Source organism: Camelus dromedarius, chromosome 29, assembly GCF_036321535.1.
Source record: "Camelus dromedarius isolate mCamDro1 chromosome 29, mCamDro1.pat, whole genome shotgun sequence".
Taxonomy (NCBI): Eukaryota; Metazoa; Chordata; class Mammalia; order Artiodactyla; family Camelidae; genus Camelus; species Camelus dromedarius.
In genome coordinates, this window is record NC_087464.1 from 22,372,854 (window position 1) to 22,392,433 (window position 19,580).

General features: G+C 39.6%; 2 protein-coding genes across 8 annotated transcripts in view; one reads left to right on the forward strand and one right to left on the reverse strand.

The window, feature by feature from the left end:
• Positions 1 to 12,178, reverse strand: part of PEAK1 (pseudopodium enriched atypical kinase 1) — a 204,680-nt gene extending 192,502 nt beyond the window's left edge. For 3 of the 5 annotated variants that reach the window (XM_031440780.2, XM_031440779.2, XM_031440776.2), the window contains exon 1: positions 11,981 to 12,178. The gene's annotated coding sequence lies outside the window, so the exon portion shown is untranslated. The remainder of the gene's footprint in view (positions 1 to 11,980) is intronic. The other 2 variants (XM_031440777.2, XM_031440774.2) reach the window with 1 other exon arrangement.
• Positions 12,179 to 12,456: 278 nt separating this feature from the next.
• The window catches only part of HMG20A (high mobility group 20A), a 47,828-nt gene continuing 40,704 nt past the window's right edge, over positions 12,457 to 19,580 (forward strand). For 2 of the 3 annotated variants that reach the window (XM_010977849.3, XM_064480685.1), the window contains exon 1: positions 12,457 to 12,965. The gene's annotated coding sequence lies outside the window, so the exon portion shown is untranslated. The remainder of the gene's footprint in view (positions 12,966 to 19,580) is intronic. The other variant, XM_010977850.3, reaches the window with a different exon arrangement.

The window sequence follows — 19,580 nt, forward strand, 5'->3', positions numbered from 1 at the left end:
ACTCAACAACAACAAAACCTGATTTAAAAATGGGCAGACATACAGTTGGCCAACAGGCACATGAAAAGATGTTCAATATCACTAATTATAAGGTAAATGCACACAATCCACAATAAAGATGTTATTTCACACTTGTTAGAATGACTATTATTGAAAAGACAAGAATTAACAAATGTTAGAGAGGATGTGGAGAAAAAGTAACCTTTGTACTATGCTGGTAGGACTCTAAACTGGGGCAGCCACTATGGAAAACAGTATGGAGATTTCTCAAAAAAATAAGAATAGAACTACCATATGACCCAGCTATTCCACTTCTGGGTATTTATCTGATGAACACAAAAACATTAACTGAAAAGATATATATACCCTATGCTCACTGCAGTATTACTTACAATAGCCAAGATATGGAACCTAAGTGTCCAATGATGGATGAATAAATAAAGAAGATACAGTATATATGTGTGTGTGTGTGTGTGTGTGTGTGTGTATACATATACACACAGTGGACTATTAACTCACCGAGTCAAAAAAATGAATGAAATCCCACCATTTGCAACAACATAGATGGACCATAAAGGTATTATGCCAAGTGAAGTAAGTCAAGTGGAGAAAGAAAAATACTATATGATTTCACTCATATGTGGATTCTAAAAAGATAAAACACACAAATAAATAAAACACAACAGAAACAAACTCACAGATACAGAGAATAGATTAGTGGTTACCAGAGGGGAAGGGGGTTGGGGGTGTGGTAAAGGAGTGAAGGGAGTCTACTGTATGATCACAGATGACAACCAGACTTGTGGTTGTGATCACTTTATGGTGTAAACAGATGTCAAATGATAATGCTGTACATCTGAAACTTGTATTATTTTTTAAAAAGCTAAACTTTTCTATCATAAAATGTATTAATTTTATAAAGACGTGCAGTGTAAAAGGTAATATCAAACTCCACTTCAGGTCTGCAACCAAAAAAGACAGAGAGAATTAGAGGGAAGTTATTCTGTGCAGCAGTAGGACTTGGTTTCCTAGTCAGACAGCTAGTCCATGAAAACCCAGACCACGCAATCCCACAGGAGATAAGAGAAGGTCAGCATTATGCAGCTACAAAGCTCTATAGTTGCCTTTTACAGAAGAACACAAAACATATCCTTTTCTAGATGACAGTATCTTTTAATAGACCTTTGGAATGCAAATCTGACAACAGAACTATAAGCTGCATTTACAATAGGATTCAAATTTTATTGTTATCTGTTTAATTAAAAAAATACATGTGAAATACAATCTAAGTCAATAATTAAAAGTTCAATTTTCTAAATTAGGAACTACTATATTTATAAATCATTTCTATGCTGCTGATGGTACAACTGACAGATTCACTGATGCTATTATTCCACAAGCTGCGTTTGTACAGAAAAGAATATACAAGAAACAGTGTAAATTTGCTCTTACACTATGGAAGAAAAAGATTATCAAACTACAGGATTCTCTTCTCTCCTCTTCACTCTTACCTTACATTAACTTTCTCAATGAATATGGAAACCAACAATCTCTGTTAACTTCAGGACCATAGCTGAATGAGAACTTGCAGTCTACCTGAAATATTTAGCTGTGAGGTTTAACACTGTGAATGCAGCTAATCCCCAAAGGCAAATGCTCAAAAACAGTTTAGGGATATTGCTGCAAAAATAATTTTTCAAGTCAAGGAGAGAAATGACATTAGGAAAATACTTTTTATTGCTTCTCCAATGCCTTAAATCTTCTTTCACACAAACTCCCACAATTACTCCTACTTTTTACCCAAATAAAATCTATAAAAACTGTTTCACACCTGGGAAGAAAGCAGTTTCTCAGCATTTGAAACAGTCAACTCATTATTTCAAAATATTTAAGAGGTGCACCATGGCATCTTCCCTTTAATAACAAAAGTAACTCAATCTATTTTGAAAGTAATGGGAGTAGGGGTGAACTCCTAACTTTTAACAGTGAAAAGTGCTCCTGTATAAAGGATTTATGAGGAAACACAGTATTCCTACTCCTCCACCATCAAGAGAACCACAGATGCCCAGGGAGGTAGAGATAGGGGAATAAGAGGAAATTCTTTCTCTAAAAAATAAGAAATAATCTACCTACTATGGATAAACCTATAAATATACTAGAAAAATAAAATTTCATTAATTTTTAAATGTAACATTTCTGCCATTCTCTATTTATTCTATTCAATAAACACATGATACTTACTATGCCCCAGGTATTATTTTAAGCATTTTTCAATGCTTATTAGCTCATTAAAAACTCTCTGGGTTGCAGGGAGGGTATGGCTCAGTGGCAGAGTGCCTGCTTAGCATGCATGAGGTCTCGGGTTCAATCCCTGGTACCTCCATTAAAAAATACATAAATAAAATTTTTTTAAAAACTCTCTGACGTAGGTACTATCGGTATTCCAGTATCTAAATATACTAAAGTTTCTCACAATAAATACAACACACTGTACATACAAATGGGTAACAGCTTTGTCAACCATTCAGTGACAGAACTGGGAATGGAATCGTGTGATTCTCTGCCCCCTATCCTACAAAGTAGACAAATCCCTTATTTTTCTTACAGTTCCTATAGAGTAACTGGCAATTACTAAACAGGTACTATTTGCCTGTCTCATGCTATACCACCTTTTCTCAGGTGGCAATCACAGCCTATCCATTTTTAGTGCAAAGGAGTTAAATATTTTACTAAAACTGGTTTGCTAGGTTACACATTTAAATTACTCTTAAAGTTCCCTAATTGCATTGGGGTATGATTTTAGTAATCAAATGACAAATGTGAATGTCTAAGATCATCCATAAAGCAGCAGTCAAAAATTAAGCATGTTCACAGAAGATGAACGCCACTTCTGCTTGATTTCACCTTGCAACATTTTATTTTAAGCAGTCTTAAGTAGAATCCCACTTACAATGGCAGGGGACCAAGAGCAGAAGCAACTTAAGAAAACAAGGTCACACACATTACTGTGTATGGAATGGCTGGACAATGAGGACCTATTGAATAGCACAAGGAATTGTATTCAATATCTTGTAATAACATATAATGGAAAAGAATCTGAAAAGAAAATACATGTATAACTGAATCACTTTGATGTATACCTGAATCTAACATTGTAAATCAACTACACTTCAATAAAAAAATTTAAAAAATAAATAAATAAATAAAATGTCTCTTTTTATCTCTGGTTTAAAAAAAGGTCAACATAAGAGAAGCTTCTCCTTTTTGGTAATCAGTGGTATGTACACGAAAGCTTAACAAGTTACATGACTGGCGCATTTACATTAGTGTTTATATGTAGCTGGCACATGTTTGAGTTCATTGTTTCTTACGTCTATGCCCTCTAAAAAGCTTCCCTAGTATGTTATATTTGAACCATTGTCTGGTATTTGCCTTCCACTGCTACTTTCTTTTCAGCCTGTAATTTGTCTCATCCTAGATTGTAAATTTATGGAGGAAGGGAGCAGTGTTAACTCCTAAAACAGCTTGGTGCCTTGCAAATAATAAGTACTGAATTAGTGTTTATTAATAATGGATATGAAGACTCACAGACAGAGAATACAGACTTGTGGTTACCAGGGGGGTGGAGGGTGGGAAGGGATAGACTGGGATTTCAAAATTGTAGAATAGACTACACTGTATAGCACAGGGAAATATACACAAAATGTTATGATAACTCACAGAGAAAAAAATGTGACAATGAGTGTGTATATGTCCATGAATAACTGAAAAATTGTGCTGAACACTGGAATTTGACACAACATTGTAAAATGATTATAAATCAATAAAAAATGTTAAAAAAAAAAAAAACAAGGATATACTGCACAGCACAGAGAAATATATCCAGTACTTTGTATTAAGTTTAAGTGGAGTATAATCTATAAAAATGTTGAATAACAAAAAAAAAAAATAATGGATATGAAACCCACCCCACAGCCACACCCCAATCCTTATCATTTTGCAGAACTGCTCCTCCTCACCCCTCTGACTGGAATGCCCCAGTGGTCCATCCTTGACCCTCTTCTCTAGCTACGTTTACCCTTCAGGTGCTCTCACCTATACTGACAACTTCTAAATGTATTCCACCTGGACCATTCTCCTCTGAACTCCAGATTCATTTGCTCGACTGCTGACTTGACATCTCGATTAGCAGGTCTATTAGACATCTCAAAAAACATAGCCAGTCTGGAAATCTGCTCTGCTCACAGTCTGCCCAGGTCTGGAAATGATAACTCCATCCTTCCAGTTGCTTAAGCCAAAAATCTTGGAATCATCCTTGACTTCTCTCTTTTCACATTCCATATCCAATTTATCAGCAAACCTTGTTGGATCAAAACATACCCAGTTAGAGTCAGAGATATTGGTATGAATACATGACTATTTTATATACAGAAATAAACATAGATATGTGCAGACATGTAGATTAGTATGCATACATATAGTTCCTAGCTCTGTCTACTGAGAGCACCTAGCAACAGGGATACCCCAGTAGCAACAAGCACACCTAGCATCCAGATCTTGACCTCAAAATATCATTCTCCAATAAAAGGAATCAGAGTTTCTTGAAGGAATGAGTCTAGAGCCAAGGCAGGAAAAATACAACATGAGCCTGAAACATCAGGTAGTGCCAGAGAATAAAGAAGTGTAACATGTACACACACAAGGGACAGCAGCATATCAAAAGGGCACAAAAGTCAATCTAAAAGAGTTCCCGATGGGCAAAGCTGGAATAATTTGGGCAGCAGAATAAATAACACCAACTGAATTATAACCCTAAGAATAAAATAAGGGGAGGGTATAGCTCAGTGGTAGAGTGCATGTTTAGCATGCATGAGGTCCCAGGTTCAACTCCCAGTACGTCCACTGAAAATAAATAAAATTAAAAAAATTTTTAAGAATAAAATAAGTATCCATGAATTAGAACTGATATAAATGACTATAGATAGATATCTATGTAATAGACAGATTCTTATTTACAAAAGAATTCCAATTAATAAACACAGTAAGAATGAGGCAAATTTAAAAGTACATTTAGAACACCACAGCAATAATTACTGCAGGCAAGATATGCTGGTAAATGCTAAAACTAGTGAGCTCAAACAGGATATTGGCAAAGGTTCAAAGTTTCTCCCCCAAAATATTTACCAATTACTGTGGTGTTTTTAACATATGTCCACAAATTCTTTGATACTCTTCCCCCCAGGAAGTAGAGTTTAATTCTTCTCCTCTTGAGTGTGGGCTGAACTTAATGACTGGCTCCTAATGATCAGAGTGTGGAAAGGAAAAAATAATGACTTTCCATTGGAGAAACCTGGTAGAAACCACCTTAAAGTGACTACCCAGTGATGTCACGTTGATATCATGATTCTTATACAGCATGGTAAGAAGGGCGCTTCACTTCTGTGGTATTCTTTCCCGGAACTCCATCAATGCAGTCTAATCATGAGAAGACACGAGACAAACCCAAATTGAGGAACATCCTACAGAATACTTGACCATTACTCTTTAAAAGTATCAAGGAAGGGCCAAGAAACTGTCACACATTAAAAGAGATAAAGGAAACTTGACAACTAAAAGTGATGTGGTATCTTGGTTTGGAAAATGGAATTGAAGAAGGATATTAGTGGGAAAACTGGTGAAATACAAATAGTCTGGAGTTTGGCTGAAGCACTATACCAATGTTAATTTCTTAACTTGATAAATGTACCATGGTTACGTAAGATGTTAACAATAGGGGAGACCGCATGAAGGGTGTATCACAGCAATTCTTAATAGGAGCAGTTTTGCCCCACAAGGGGCATCTGGCAATGGCTGGAGACATTTTTCATTGTTACAACAGGAGGGTGGTACTGGCATTTAGTGGAGAGAGGCCAGGGGTGCTGCTTAACATCCTATAGCACAGGGCAACCCCCAAAGCAAAGGATTATCCAGGCCAAAATATCAAAAATGCTGAAGCTGAGAAACACTGGCATAAGGGAACTCTATGCATTATCTGTGCAACTCCTCCGTAAATCTAAAATTATTTCAAAATAACTTGTTAAAAATACATCCAAATTCAATCATTTCTCATCAATTCCCTAGTCTAAGACACCACTAACTCTCAACTAGATTTTGTAAGAGAGCCTCCTAACTGATCTTCCTACTTTTACTCTACATCTTTCGATTACTTTCAATACAGTAGCCAGAGTGAAGTTTTTCAAGCATAAATCTCATCACATCACTTTGCTCAAAAACCTGTAATGGTGTCCATCTCAAAATGTAAACACCCAAGTCCTTAAAATGTTCTACAGGCTTTATGTGATCTGGACACAGTTATCTCTCTGACTTTACCATCTTCTACTGTCTGTTCACTCCAGTCCAGGCACACAGGCCTCCTAGGGTTCTGGGAACAAACCACGCACACCTCAGAGCCAATGAAAAACATTTGCTCCACGGAGTGTGCTCCTTTACATCCTTCAAGTCTTCGCTCACTCCCTACCAAGTCCTTCCCAGACATCCTTTTTAAAAGCACACACCCCCCCCGTCTTAGCATTCCTATCCCATTTGCCTACTTTATTTTTCTCCACAGCACTTTTCTATCACCTTTTAATACTGTATTAACAATAACTTACTTATTGTGTTTAATGTCTGTCAGAAAGTAAGATCCATGAGGGCAGGGATTTCTGCCTGTCTGGTTCACTACTGTAACCTCTGCACCTAGAACGATGCCTGGCACACACACAATGCTCAACAAACATTATTAAATGAATGATACACCTCTGAAGTTCTAAATGTAACGTTCCAGTGTTATTCTACCACTTTTATCATTACTGTGTTTTCTCTCTTATCTCCTTACTTGAGAAGACTACCATCTGGAGAAGAAAGAATGGGCTTTCGATCTTGGTTCTATCCTTGAGAGTGTGTATCTCTGGACATGTAATTTAACCTTCCTAATCCTGTTTCTTCATCTGAAGGAAGATGAGAAAGGGATGAATATAAGGTTAATAATATTCATGCTAGGATTAGAAATAAGGTATTAGAGTGTCCAGCACACAGTAGGTACTCCATAAATAAAAGCTAATGTTACTGCTCCCTCCTCACTCGCTCTTTAGCTTCACACTGACCCCTAGCTTTCACGCCCTTCATTTCCTCCCGATTGAATCAGCCCACCTAGGATTCCTGCTCAAGATCCAGCCTGGACTCCACAGTTTGTTTCAGTCACAGTCCTTGACATCACTAATTCCCTTAGACAATTGTCCTTTGGGCATCTCCACCAAGCAGGCATCTGCAAAGCCTGGACTCTGGAATTGAACCACCAGGGTTTAAACCCTAGCTGTTCATCTTACAGTCAAGGAAAATGCTACCTTATTAGTTCTTCTGAGTATTAAATGGTTTCTTCAGCTATATCCAGAATGATCACTACTGGGAAAAAAAAAAAAATCAAACCATGCAATCGGTACCCCTACAAATCCAAATGTGTCCTCAAATGCTGCCTAACCATCCCTTATTCATTTTCCTAGTCATGTGTCTGTGTGTCTCTTCTCCCACCCCTACAATCCCTTAGAAGCTGTAATAAACTCAAACGCTCTTAAGAACCCCTATTCCACCATGTTCCCCATTATGCTAAGCAGGTATTCAAAAACAACAGAACACACATACAACTCATTCTTCTTCCTGCCCCTATCAGTTACAAAGTTATTTACACTGCCTCCAACTCTACCTCCTTCCTTTCAGCTCACTAGAAAAGGAAAAACATTTCCTACCCAAGGCCACTTTGTCTACCTATGCCTCAGATCCCATCCCTCCTACTGTCTCCAAATCCTTGGCTCCATCAGTCACCTCTGTTCCCCTTCTCCCTCTCCCTCTCTCTCTGCTTCAATTTCTCCCCTTCACTGGTTCTTTCCAATCCCACATAAATATGTCCAAGACCCTCATAATTTAAAAAAGGGGGAGGAGCAAACTTCTCTAAATCCCCTGCATCTCCCTCCATCTGTACTATTTCGTTCAGTCCTTTGTTGAAAACACTGTATTCCTCTCAATTAGCGACACTTCTGTCACTGACTCTTACCCCCATTGAAGGAATGCATTACAATGTAGCTACCAGCTCTAGCTGAAGTTACAGATGACTTCATCACCAAGTCTCATGGACTTTTTCCAGTCCTTATTTTACTTGACCTTTTCATGGCAGGATACAGTATTGTTCACTCCTAGTCCTTGAAATATTCTTCTCCCTCAGCTTCTGTGACAAATCTCTCATAGTTGTCTTTTTCACCTTTGGTCTGTCTGGCAAAGACGGTTGGTTTCCCTTAGTTGCTTACCCCCTTCAGTAGCTCACAACAGAAATGTGGGAATCATCCTAAACCTTCAATCTTGCTCAGCTCTATAATCTGATTATGAACCCTGCCCCCTTGGTGCTACTTCCTAAATCTCTCATACATCCACCCCTTCTTCTACAGCCTCATCATTTTTCACCAGGAATGGCTTCCTAACTGGTCTTGCTCTCAGTTTTGCCCTTCTCTAATTCAGCATTCACCTCACTGCCTAAAATACAAATATGACTCTGTCACAGTTTAATTCCACCCCCACCTCCACTAAATCCTCAGGGTAAAGTTAAAGCTCCTTAGCTTAGTTCATAAGGAATTCAATGATTTGGCTTCTTACCACTTCACCAGCCCCTGTTCTAAAACTCGGCTGTCTACTTGTGGCTGGCTATTGAGTACTTGAATATGGCTAGTCCCAACTGAGATGTGGTGTATGTGCAAAATACAAACCAGATTCTGAAAATTAGTATGAAAAAGAGAATGTCAAATATCTCAATACTTTTTTATATTGATTACATGTTGAAATGATAATATCATAGATACACCAGGTTAAATAAAATATATCACTAAAATTAATTTCACCTTTTACTTTTCAACATGATTAATAGAAAATTTTAAAATACACATGTGACTTATATTTGTGATTCGTATTACTTTATTTTTATAGAGCAGCACTGGTCTAGAATGCCCTTTACCTCTCTCTAAACCTAGTCAACTCCTACCTATTTTTGAAGATTAGCTCACATAATCACTAAGATGCATTTCAGGACATTCCCTCCCCAATACCCCAAGTCTTTGTCAACTGCCCCTCCTCCTCTGTGCTTCCATCCATAGGAATCTCCTTACACCTGTCATGTATCACTTCACACTGTAATTATTGGTTATCAGCTATCTTCTCCTCCTGAACTATACACTCCTTACAACAAGGCATCTCATTCCACATTTACTCAGAGTTTACCACCATGCCTACCACTTAAAAGGCACTCAAAATATTTGATGAGCAAATGTGAACTATATATTCCTGGCCTGAAAGTTATTATAGTTTCTCCAAGGAAAACAAACCAGCAATGAAGCAGCCGAGACTTTCTCAAGAGCTCCAGTAATGAAAGGATCAGGGTGGTGGTGGAGAGCAGAAATTACAGCAAAGAGAACAGCAATAAGAAAATAAAGCTCATCACACACCATTACCTCTTACAGCGAAAACAGGGATTCACAGCAGTAATATGGAACCTTGAACTCAACTTGGCAAGCCAGGGGCCACAGTTTGGTTCCTAAATTACTCAAATAACCCATCCAACAAAAGAGTATGATTTGGCAGGTTTCAACACAAACAGCTAGAGCCCAGCACCTGTTCCTCTTAAACAGAGCATCATTACAGTTAAAAACAACAACAAATCTCTCTCGTGGAAGCAAATGCTAATCTCATGATGCTTTACCATGGAGCAATTTAGAAGAGTTATTGTATGAAATGTGCCAAAGCATGAATTTATGGCTGATGCTTATTTGGCAAATATGGTTGGCACTGCTAGATGTTGAAAAACATGTATGCAAATAAGCAAATAAAAGTTTTTAAGCTCTCAGACTTAAATATTTACATTACCATAAATGTACAAAGATAAATGTTTATATGTGAACACATTTAACACATTCCATGAACATTTGTTTCAATATGATTGTCCGGAACAGTAATGAAGTATTTCTTTATGGGCCTCAGGGTGGACTCTTAAAAATGAATTCTGATAGAATGTTAATGGGATACAAAAATTATGGAGGAAGTTTCTCTGTACCACCACTGGGTAAATGAATAGTCACAGGATAATAGTTCAAAGCAATCTTATCTTTTTCTTTCACCAAAATACTTTTCTTCCCATCCTGGAACCCAGCCAAACATGTCAAACCCTAAATGGAGGGTAAGGGGTGGAGAAAAGAACCACACATCAAAAAGGCTTAAAGAAAATAATTTGACATTTTTTTCCCCACATAATACAGTCATGCTAGAGTCTCCAAAAATAAAGACATGATAAAATACTTCCCCCTCTTCCCCTCTGACAGTTATGGAAAGATGTTTGTTTTTTCACATAGTTTGTGAGTTGGTCATAGCCAAAACTCACTAGCAATGGTATGAATTCTGCTTCCATTGTTAACTGCTAATCTCTGGGCCGAGGCTATAACTACCATCTTTGAAGCCAAGAAAATGAACCATATTTGCCATTATAGTTTACTAAACGAGTCACCAAAGAGAAGTGCAAGGCACTTCAGAAAGTAATTAAGGTAGTCAGTGAATTGAGCTATCTAGAAATGCTGAGATTACAGGAAAAGCCATCATGAAGCAAGTAGTCAAGATTGCTCATGGAAAGTTTTACCCTTGTGGATAATCCACGTTTTTCACTTCTACACTGCAGAGAGCAATATGGGTTCTCCCGCTATACCCATTACTACATCATTTCATTTATCAGGGGGAAAAAAGAAGACGCTGTCGCTAAGCAGAAAATCAGGAGGTAGACCCCAAAACAGAATCCTCAAGGCAGCTCCAATTCAGGTGAAAAGCTGTTGGCATACATCATCCAATGACCTAAAAATAGCCTTTTATGTAAGTCTTCAAATATTTAATTCAACGTATAATCTTACCACATTTAACAGAAGCAGAAGAAAAACGTATTAGGTTCTCTATAACAAGGCCAATAAAGATGAAATCATAGTTTTCCTTTAACTGGTCACTATCCCTCAACGCCAGCCTTCTAATAACTCCATTCCACAGCTCTCAAATTCCTAAAGAGGGATCTTAAAAAACACAACGGATTGCAATTAAGTGACATACAAAGGTGGGAGGGCTTCTCTTTCCTGTTGCTCTCAGCCGTCTTTAATTTAGTCAAAGGACGAAAAACGAAATCAGAAGGATGATGGTGCAGGCGACGGGGAGGGGGTAGGGAAGGGGACTCGGACGGCAAGTCCTAAACGCGGGAGGTAAGAAAAGTTGCAAGAACGGATGAATCAAAGGGCAAAGGAGAAACAAACTGACCCACTGAACCATTCAAAATCCCCACATAACCAAGCAAACCCGCACGTTAGGGGGCTCACAAACCGCAAAGCGAAGGGAGCAGGCAAAGAGCCACTGGGTTTCGTCCTGGCGCTGCTGGCCAGACTGCGCCAGATCCTCCCGGGTTTGGAGGTGGATGTCCGTGCAGACTTAGCACGAGCAAGAGGAGGGAGTCCTTCCTGCCCCAGCCTCACCGCGTCCAGCTCCTCTGGCTTCACTTTCCCCAGCAGTCTTCCAGCCGCGCCCGGGGGCGTCCCTCGTCGCCAGGTCCCAACTTTCCCTCCTCTGGGGGGCGCCGAGCCACCGGGGCCGCCGCCGCCGCCGAGGGAGGGGGCGGGAGCGGGGGCGGCAGGGGGCGCGAGGGGGCGCGCGGCGCCGGAGGGCCCGGGGGGGACGGGGCGCAGGGGTGGCCGTGGCCCGAGAGCCCGCGCCAGGCCGGACGCACCGGCCGCCAGTGACCCCGCGGCGGCGCCACCCAGACCCCGAGCCGCCCCGCCCGGATTCCCCCAGGTCATCGCCCTCACCCCACAACGACCCCGGTCCCACAAGCCGGCGCGAGAGAAGAAGGGAACGGAGAGGACTAGAGCAACCCTGCCCCCGTTACCTCAAGGGCGCACACGCCGCCGCGGTGACCACCATCACCAGCCGTCCCGTCCCCTTCCTGGTGACTGCGGCCGCCGCCGCCGAGCAACTGACACTGACTAACAACAACTAACTACTCGCCGCCGCCGCCGCCGAGTCCACCGCGCGCTCCCGGCCGCCCGCCGTCCGCCCGGCCCACCAGCCCGCCCGCCTCCTCCTAGCCCCGCGCGCCGCCCCTCCGCGCGCGCACTCGCAGCCGCGCTCCTTGAGCGAGCACGCGCGCGCGCACCGGCCTACAGCCTTCTCCCGGTCACGCCTCAGCCCCGCGGGAGGAGTCACCGTGAGGCCCCACCTCTCACGTTCCTACCTCCCGAGGAAGGGACCTCGAGAGCGTCTGATTGGCTGAGGAGGGCGTGGCCAAAAGAAGGGGCGGGGCGACCAAGACCTTGGGCAGGCGTGAAGGGAAATTTCAGGTTAGTTACGTCCAGAGGAAAAAGGGGACGGGACCGTTAGCCCATTTCGTGCTGGAGCACCGTAGGTCTGCCTGCCGTCGAATACAGAATGTGTCTTCAAGGACTCAGCACATAGTAATTACCAATTTAAGCCCCAATACTTCCTGCGGACCTTAGCAATTTAAAAAACTACATTTCCCAGAAAACTCAGCGAAAACGAGCCTCACCTTGCGTAACTACGTAGTCCTTCGCCGCCTTCCAACAAAATAATCCCTTCATTTTTCTGAAGGTATGGGGAATAATATTCCATTTTTCTCCTCACCGGAACACTCTTAAATGCTGCGATAAGAGAAGTTACCTCTGAGAAGGTGGTTAAGCGATTAGGTAAAGGGAAAGAAAAGACATCAAAATAAAGTACTGCGGAGGAATTTTTGTCAAGCTGTGAGACGGCGGAGCGAGAAGAGTGAAGGCGATTGAGAGGGGCTCAGGGAATTGTCCTCTGTGCCAGGGACTTTCTTTAGGCCCCAGGCCCCTGCCTGCCCCTATCGTCAGCAGGTCAGTAAGCAAGGCGAGCTTGGGGGTGGCCACAGTGGAGGTGCCTTTCACTCCTTGAAGATCATCCCTCTTTTGCTGTTGTTACTGGTTTGTCTGGGTTTGAGGCCGACTGAATGGGGGTGCCTCACTTCCGGTTGGGGGAGGGGAGGAAGGCCATCCTGGTGGAGGGGGAAACATAACTCACTTCCTGGTGGGGGTAGGGTGATGGTTGGGGTGTCCAACCCACTTCCTGTGCCGGCGAGGGCTTGGAAAGGTGATGCTTGGTGCCATATGCATAGAGGGTATCTTAAAGCTTTGGGATTGTGTCTTACGAGGAAAATTAGGTTATTCAATGAAGTTGTGCTAATCTCCAATCAAAATTTATGTGAGTTTTGGTTCCACATATAAGATGGAAAATTTTCTCCTCAACAGAGTTTTTTTTTTTTTTAATGCATTCTTCAAATAATTCGAAACCCCTTGTTAAAATTCTCTACTCAGCTCTACAGGACGACATACTTTTTGGTGTGACTCATGAATTGCCCGCCCCTGTCCCACTACTCAAGTCCAACCTTGACTGAGATATAGCGGTGTTCTCTGCCTTGACATGCCACAGAACTCTGTAGCTACTCTTAGGGAGGTGGTTTATTACAGGACTCAGTATTTTACATAAAGTATGAAGCATTTTCACCTTACCAGAGTGAAAATATCATACTGAAGTACTCAATTGCTTGATGTTGCCTTAACTGATAGGATTGGTATGTTAAATTCTTACACCTGTTGATTTTAGGCTACAGGTGCCCTATGCCTGAAAACCACTTTTCAGCCTTAAAAATTCTTACGTGTAACTTACATGTAGCATATGTGAAAGTTGCACTGTAGTACATTTTCCCCCTTTTGTAATTTAGTTAAATTAAGCACCGATTAAAAAATAGGGTTTGCACTTTGTGGTTTTCAGACATGGTGCAAGGATCATGAAATTCCGCTCAGATTTTAAGTAGGGGAGAAATTTGTCTCACAAAACAAAAGATGAGTGCCAGAACTTTCTATTTTTCCTATATTCTCAATGTTTTATAAGAAACTATACATAAAGTGGTAATAAACACTCAACAGTTTGATTCCTTGGCTTTTCTTTTCGAGTACCAAAATATTTGGAGGGTAAGGAGGGTACTGAAGGAATCAATGTATTTGGAGCTTATGAAATCTCAACAACTTTAGTAATTTTAGAACAGCAAGTGAATTGTAATGTCTTTCAAGACTTTTTAAAAGAATAAGGCTTGTGAATTTTTTCCTTTGAGGTTGTCACGTAATCTGCCCTCAGAATTTGAGATTGTTTTAATTCTAGTTCTTTTTAAAAGCTAGTTCCTTTAGAGTTTATTAGAAACTGTGTTTTAAACTAAAATGTTAATTAAACCTCTGTAACTTAAATGTTACAGTAAAAAAAAAAAAAAGCATGGTTTAACCTTCTATAGACATTAAAACAAAAACAAACTAAGAACCTAAAATCAGTGAGTTATCTTTTGAAGGACTACAGAATTTCTGAAGAATTTGGAAAGACAAGACACAATTATGTCTGTGTCATTATTAATAGAAGGTTAGGGACATGTAGACTGCCTCAAGCAAGCATTAATGGATTAGAAAGAAAGTGTTCATTATCTTCTTCCTTAATGTAATATAGAAGAAAACATGATCACCCTGACAAATTAAACTATTAAGCTACAGTATTAAGAATTATTTAAGTAAGTAAAGATTGTGGAACTAAATAAAATAGATAGAGAAAAGATAGTAAAAATGTTGATTGAGATACAGTAGTATTGCCTTTAGGAAATTATCTTTGGAAAGCAAAGGAGTTTTTTTTTTTAATTGGTCTTTATTCTATGACCTGGAAGAAATGCACTATAGTAAAAATAAGAAACACTGTTGCAGCAGAGAGACCTGAGCAGCTTGAAGAACTGTCTGTTTGTAAGAGAGCAATTTATAAAGCATGTATCTGAAAGATGTTTTGTGATAAGTGGCAGTTATTCATTGGTTCCATCAAAGAAGAAATATTGGAAAAGCTTGTGGAAAATAGAGGGAAGTGCATGGAACCTGCTTTTATTCTCTTTAAAAGTATTTCTGGTAGAGAGGCTTGCAGTCTTCCAAAGGCATTTTTTTTTCTCTTAATGCTCCTTGTTGCAGTTTTCTTTGCATGTTCTAACAGAAACATACTATCAAAATTAGAAAAATACTTTTGTAAGTGTACTCTGTTACTTCTTTAAATTAAGGAATTTGAGATTTTTCATTCCATTATTTGTCATCAATAATAAATTGTCCTTTTTTTTTTTTTAGAGTGTTCAGATTAGATAACCATTTTCTCTTCCAAGAGCAGTTACTGAATACACTGCTCACAGCAGTCTGAAATATTAAAACAGAAGGTCAGAATTCTGGATTCCATCTCACTGAAATTTGATTATCCAGAGTGTTAGATGCTATATAAAATGCAGGAGTGTCTTTTCATTCTTTTATCTGCCTTTCTTTGTAAAATCATGCTATTGTTTTACAACTACTGCCTTTTTGTATGTTTGTTTTGGTAGTTCCTTGTTTTTGCCATGGGATTGAGTATTAAAGAGGATATGCCAACAATTTGAATGGTTTTTAAACTTACTGTTCTGCTGTCTTTATCTCTATTTCAGGGCCTTCAAGAGTATTCAAATGAGAATACTCCTTTCATGACTTGCCATTATTTAAACAAAAGTTTATTGAGTGCTTACTGTATATTAGTCTGTTTTAGAGACTTGGAATACATCAGTGTACAGACAAATATCCATATTCTCTTGGAGTTTACTCTCTAGTTTCCAAATCAAAACTGGGATGTTGTTCCCTTGATATTACCAAATGAGATCTACAGCGTGATCATTGTTCAAACTGGATCTACAAGCAGCCCTAAACTTGATCTCTGTTGGTCTTCATCTCTAAGCCATTCAAACGTTTTGAGTAGTTTAGTCTAATGTTTCTCCAAACCATTAAAGGGTGTTAAATGGTCAACTCTTTTCATTGATGCATGCATGCATCATTCTAACCCCCTTTGTGAACAGTGAACAGTGGGGAAAATATGGGATCAGACAGGCATGTGTTCAAAAGTGGTATCTACATTTTACTAGCTAAGCTTACTAGCTTGGTAACCTCAGACAATTTACCTGATTGAGTCTCTGAGCCTCACTTGCCATAAAGCTAAATGTTGTTTGGTGAATCAAGTATATTATATGTAAATCATCCGGTACAGTGCCTGGCGTTAGGAGCTTAATGAATGCTATTGTTTTTACCCTAGTTTTGCTTCTGTTATTTTAGCTGTTGGGATTTGCCTGCATGTCTGTTTTAAGCCTTATGTACTCCCAAAAGTATGGGATTGCTGTGCTAGGATTATTGAAATTCTGCCTTCCCTGATCTAAGTGAGCTAACCATGCTCACTTAGCTGTCAAGATTTTATTTTTTGTTCCTTGCGGAAGGAGAAATCACTGATTTCCATGATCACTTTAGATAATAAGCATAATAGAAGAGTTTCAAGAAAAAGTTAAGGAATCATGAAAATAATTTGAATTGTTAAACAAGGACTTTGGAATCATTCTTCTAAACCTATTTAAATACTAAGCCTAACATTCAAGAGCATTCTCTCAGCCATCTACACGTTCCAAACTAGACTATTCTCTGAAAAATTCTGTACTGTACCCAGCCTTTTCTGTCTTTGTTCACACTATCCTCTGCGTGAAACACTTTCTCTTTTCCTAGGAATCCTTACCTGTCAGAATGCCACCTTCTTTGTGGCCCTTTCTCAAGTACCATCTTCAGCTTTAAGAAGTATTTTGTTGTCTGTCCTCTTCTCTCTCCATTTTCCCAACCATGTATGCTCTGTTGACCCTCCAGAGGGTTTTGTTCTTTTCTTATGGCATTTAATTTCTAGTGCTACTGCTGCCGTTGTATGTTTCTGTTGTTGTTACTGTCATAAGTAGAGTTTATGGAGTGTCATACAGTCTGCAGACTGTAACATATTCCTATGTCTGCTGTCATCCCTAGCACAATGCCATTCACATCATAAGTATTCAGTAAATACTTGTGGAGTTGAATTGGGAATTGAAGTAGATGAAACTGATCAATAGCTTTTGTTCACTGTTTATACCCAACATTAAACACAGTGACCAGCGTACAGCAAACACTTAAAGATCTGCGGAATGAAGGAGTGAATAGTCATCATTCTCATTTGTGAGCATCTTAGGGTGTCAATATGTTGAGCATATATTAAACGCCTACTGTATAATTAGACCTGTGAGGATTGATTCCTGCCCTCAGTTTAATTGGAAAGAACTAAGTTGTAATTAATATGTAAAGATTCTGAAGATTGAAGGTGTTTGAGTGAAGGTAGAGTGGGGAGGTCAGTATAGAGTTGTTTGCATTGAGAGATATCCTAGGTTATCTGAACTCAGCAAAAGAGTAAATTTAGATATCAAGAGATACTTAACTTGCAATTCCACTCCTAGTTATATACCCAAGAGAACTGGAAATACGTTTACACAAAACCTTTTCCCCAAACGTTCGTAGCAGCATTAGTCATAAGAGCCAAAAAAATAGAAACAAACCCAAATGTTTGTTAATTAATAATGAATAAACAAAATATATTATAGCCATACAATGGAATATGGTTCATCAATTAAAAGGAATGGAGTAGTGACACATGCTATAAAATGGATGAACCTTGAAAATATTACACTAAAGTGAACAAAGCCAGACACAAAAGGCCATATACTATATGATTCCATTTATATACGGTGTCTAGAATAGGCAAATCCATAGAGACAAAGTATATTAGCGTGCCAGGAGCTGGGGGCTGGGAATAGGGAGCGACTGCTAATGTGTATGGAGTTTCTTGGGGAGTTGGGGGCAGCCAGGTGATGAAAATGTCCTGGAATTAGATAGATAGTGGTGATGGTTGCACAACCTTGATACTAAAATACCTTGTATTCCAATATACTAAAAACCACTGAATCGTACGTTAAAGAGGTGAATTTTATGGTATGTGAATTATACCTTTAAAAAAGAGAGACATTTGGAAGAATTTGGATTTTGGATGGGGCTAGAAGAAGGAAAGCAAAGAGGTGATAATTCTTCCTCAGATTCTGGAGGGAAATATAAGTGGCTGGGTACAGGACTAGAGGTATGTTGAGGATCAGGTAAGGATGGATGTAAAGGTTTCTGGCTATCTTTTGTCTTAATAAAGCAGGCAGTGAGGTGAATGTTTAGACTAGAAGGGTGTTGACAAAGGAGAATGACATCTTAGGAACTTGAAGGAAGCATCAGATTTCTTCTTGATTGGGTCCAAGATGTGTTATGTTGTCAACTTTCTGTGTGCAGGTCAACTAAGTTCAGAGGGTGAAAGTATTATAAGGGAGTCTGATCAACAGTGAAGTTACTGGAGAAGATGGGAGAATGGAGACTAGACCAAGATAATAGCATTTGATTCTAAAACTATCCCTAGATGATGAAAATAGTTAAATCATAATGGGCAAGTGATTTGAAGAACCAAGGGCAGTGATTTGGAGAAGCTCCTAAATTCCTCTCTCCAGCCCAGACTTCTGAGCTCTAGACTCCAGTAGCCAGCTTCCAAGTTGACATATACCTCAAAGGCACCTTACAATGAACATATTCAATCTTAAACTCTTGATCTTTTTGATATATCCAGTCTTCCTTATCACTATATATCTTATCTCCATAAATATCTACTAATATCTCAATTAGAAATCTGAGGATCATTCTTGAGATCTCACTACCAGACACACACCCACACGCCCCATCCAGACCACTACAAAATTCTATTGATTCTGCTTCCTAAATATATCTTGAATCCACCCTCCATGCTACATGTTCACTACCACACCCTATTCTAAGCCACCATCATGCTGTGGTAGACTGTTGCAGTGGCTTCCCAACAGTACCTTCCTGGATTCATTCTTACTGTCAATCCATTCTTTACACAGAACTTAAGAACGATCCTTTAGAAAGCATAAATATATCATGCCACTCTTTAAAATTCTTCAAAAGTTTGCTCTTACACTTTGGTGAAAGCCCAAATGTCTCACATAACCCCACATCTCTGCAGGACATAGTCCCTGCTTACCTCTCCTTGCTACTCTCCTCTCCTGATCATTTTTCTCCAGCCCACTCTAGCCTTCTTTCACTTCCTCCAAAGCACCAAGTTCTTTCTCACCTCAAGTCCTGATAAGCTAGCTCCTTGGCATGGAATGTACCAACTTAATATTCAGCTCTCACTTTACTTCTTCACAGAGGCCACCTGTCTAAGTGACATCTCCCACTGTTATTCTATAGTATTCTGTTCTTTTCCTTCATAGCAGTTTTCACAATTTAAAATTGGGTTTATTGGTATTTGCTTAATGTCTTTCACCTCAAACTATAATTTTCCTGAAAGCAGAGGCTCTTTGTTCACTGTTGTTAAGACACTTGTCCTGGTATCTTAAACTAAGCGCCTGGTACATACTATGTGTTTTGGTAAATATATGATGAATGAGAAAAGACAGCATGCCATCTTAGGTAAACTATATAGGTCAGGAACCATTTCATACGCGTGCCCTGTCCCCTGGGAGTGTGGAGGGG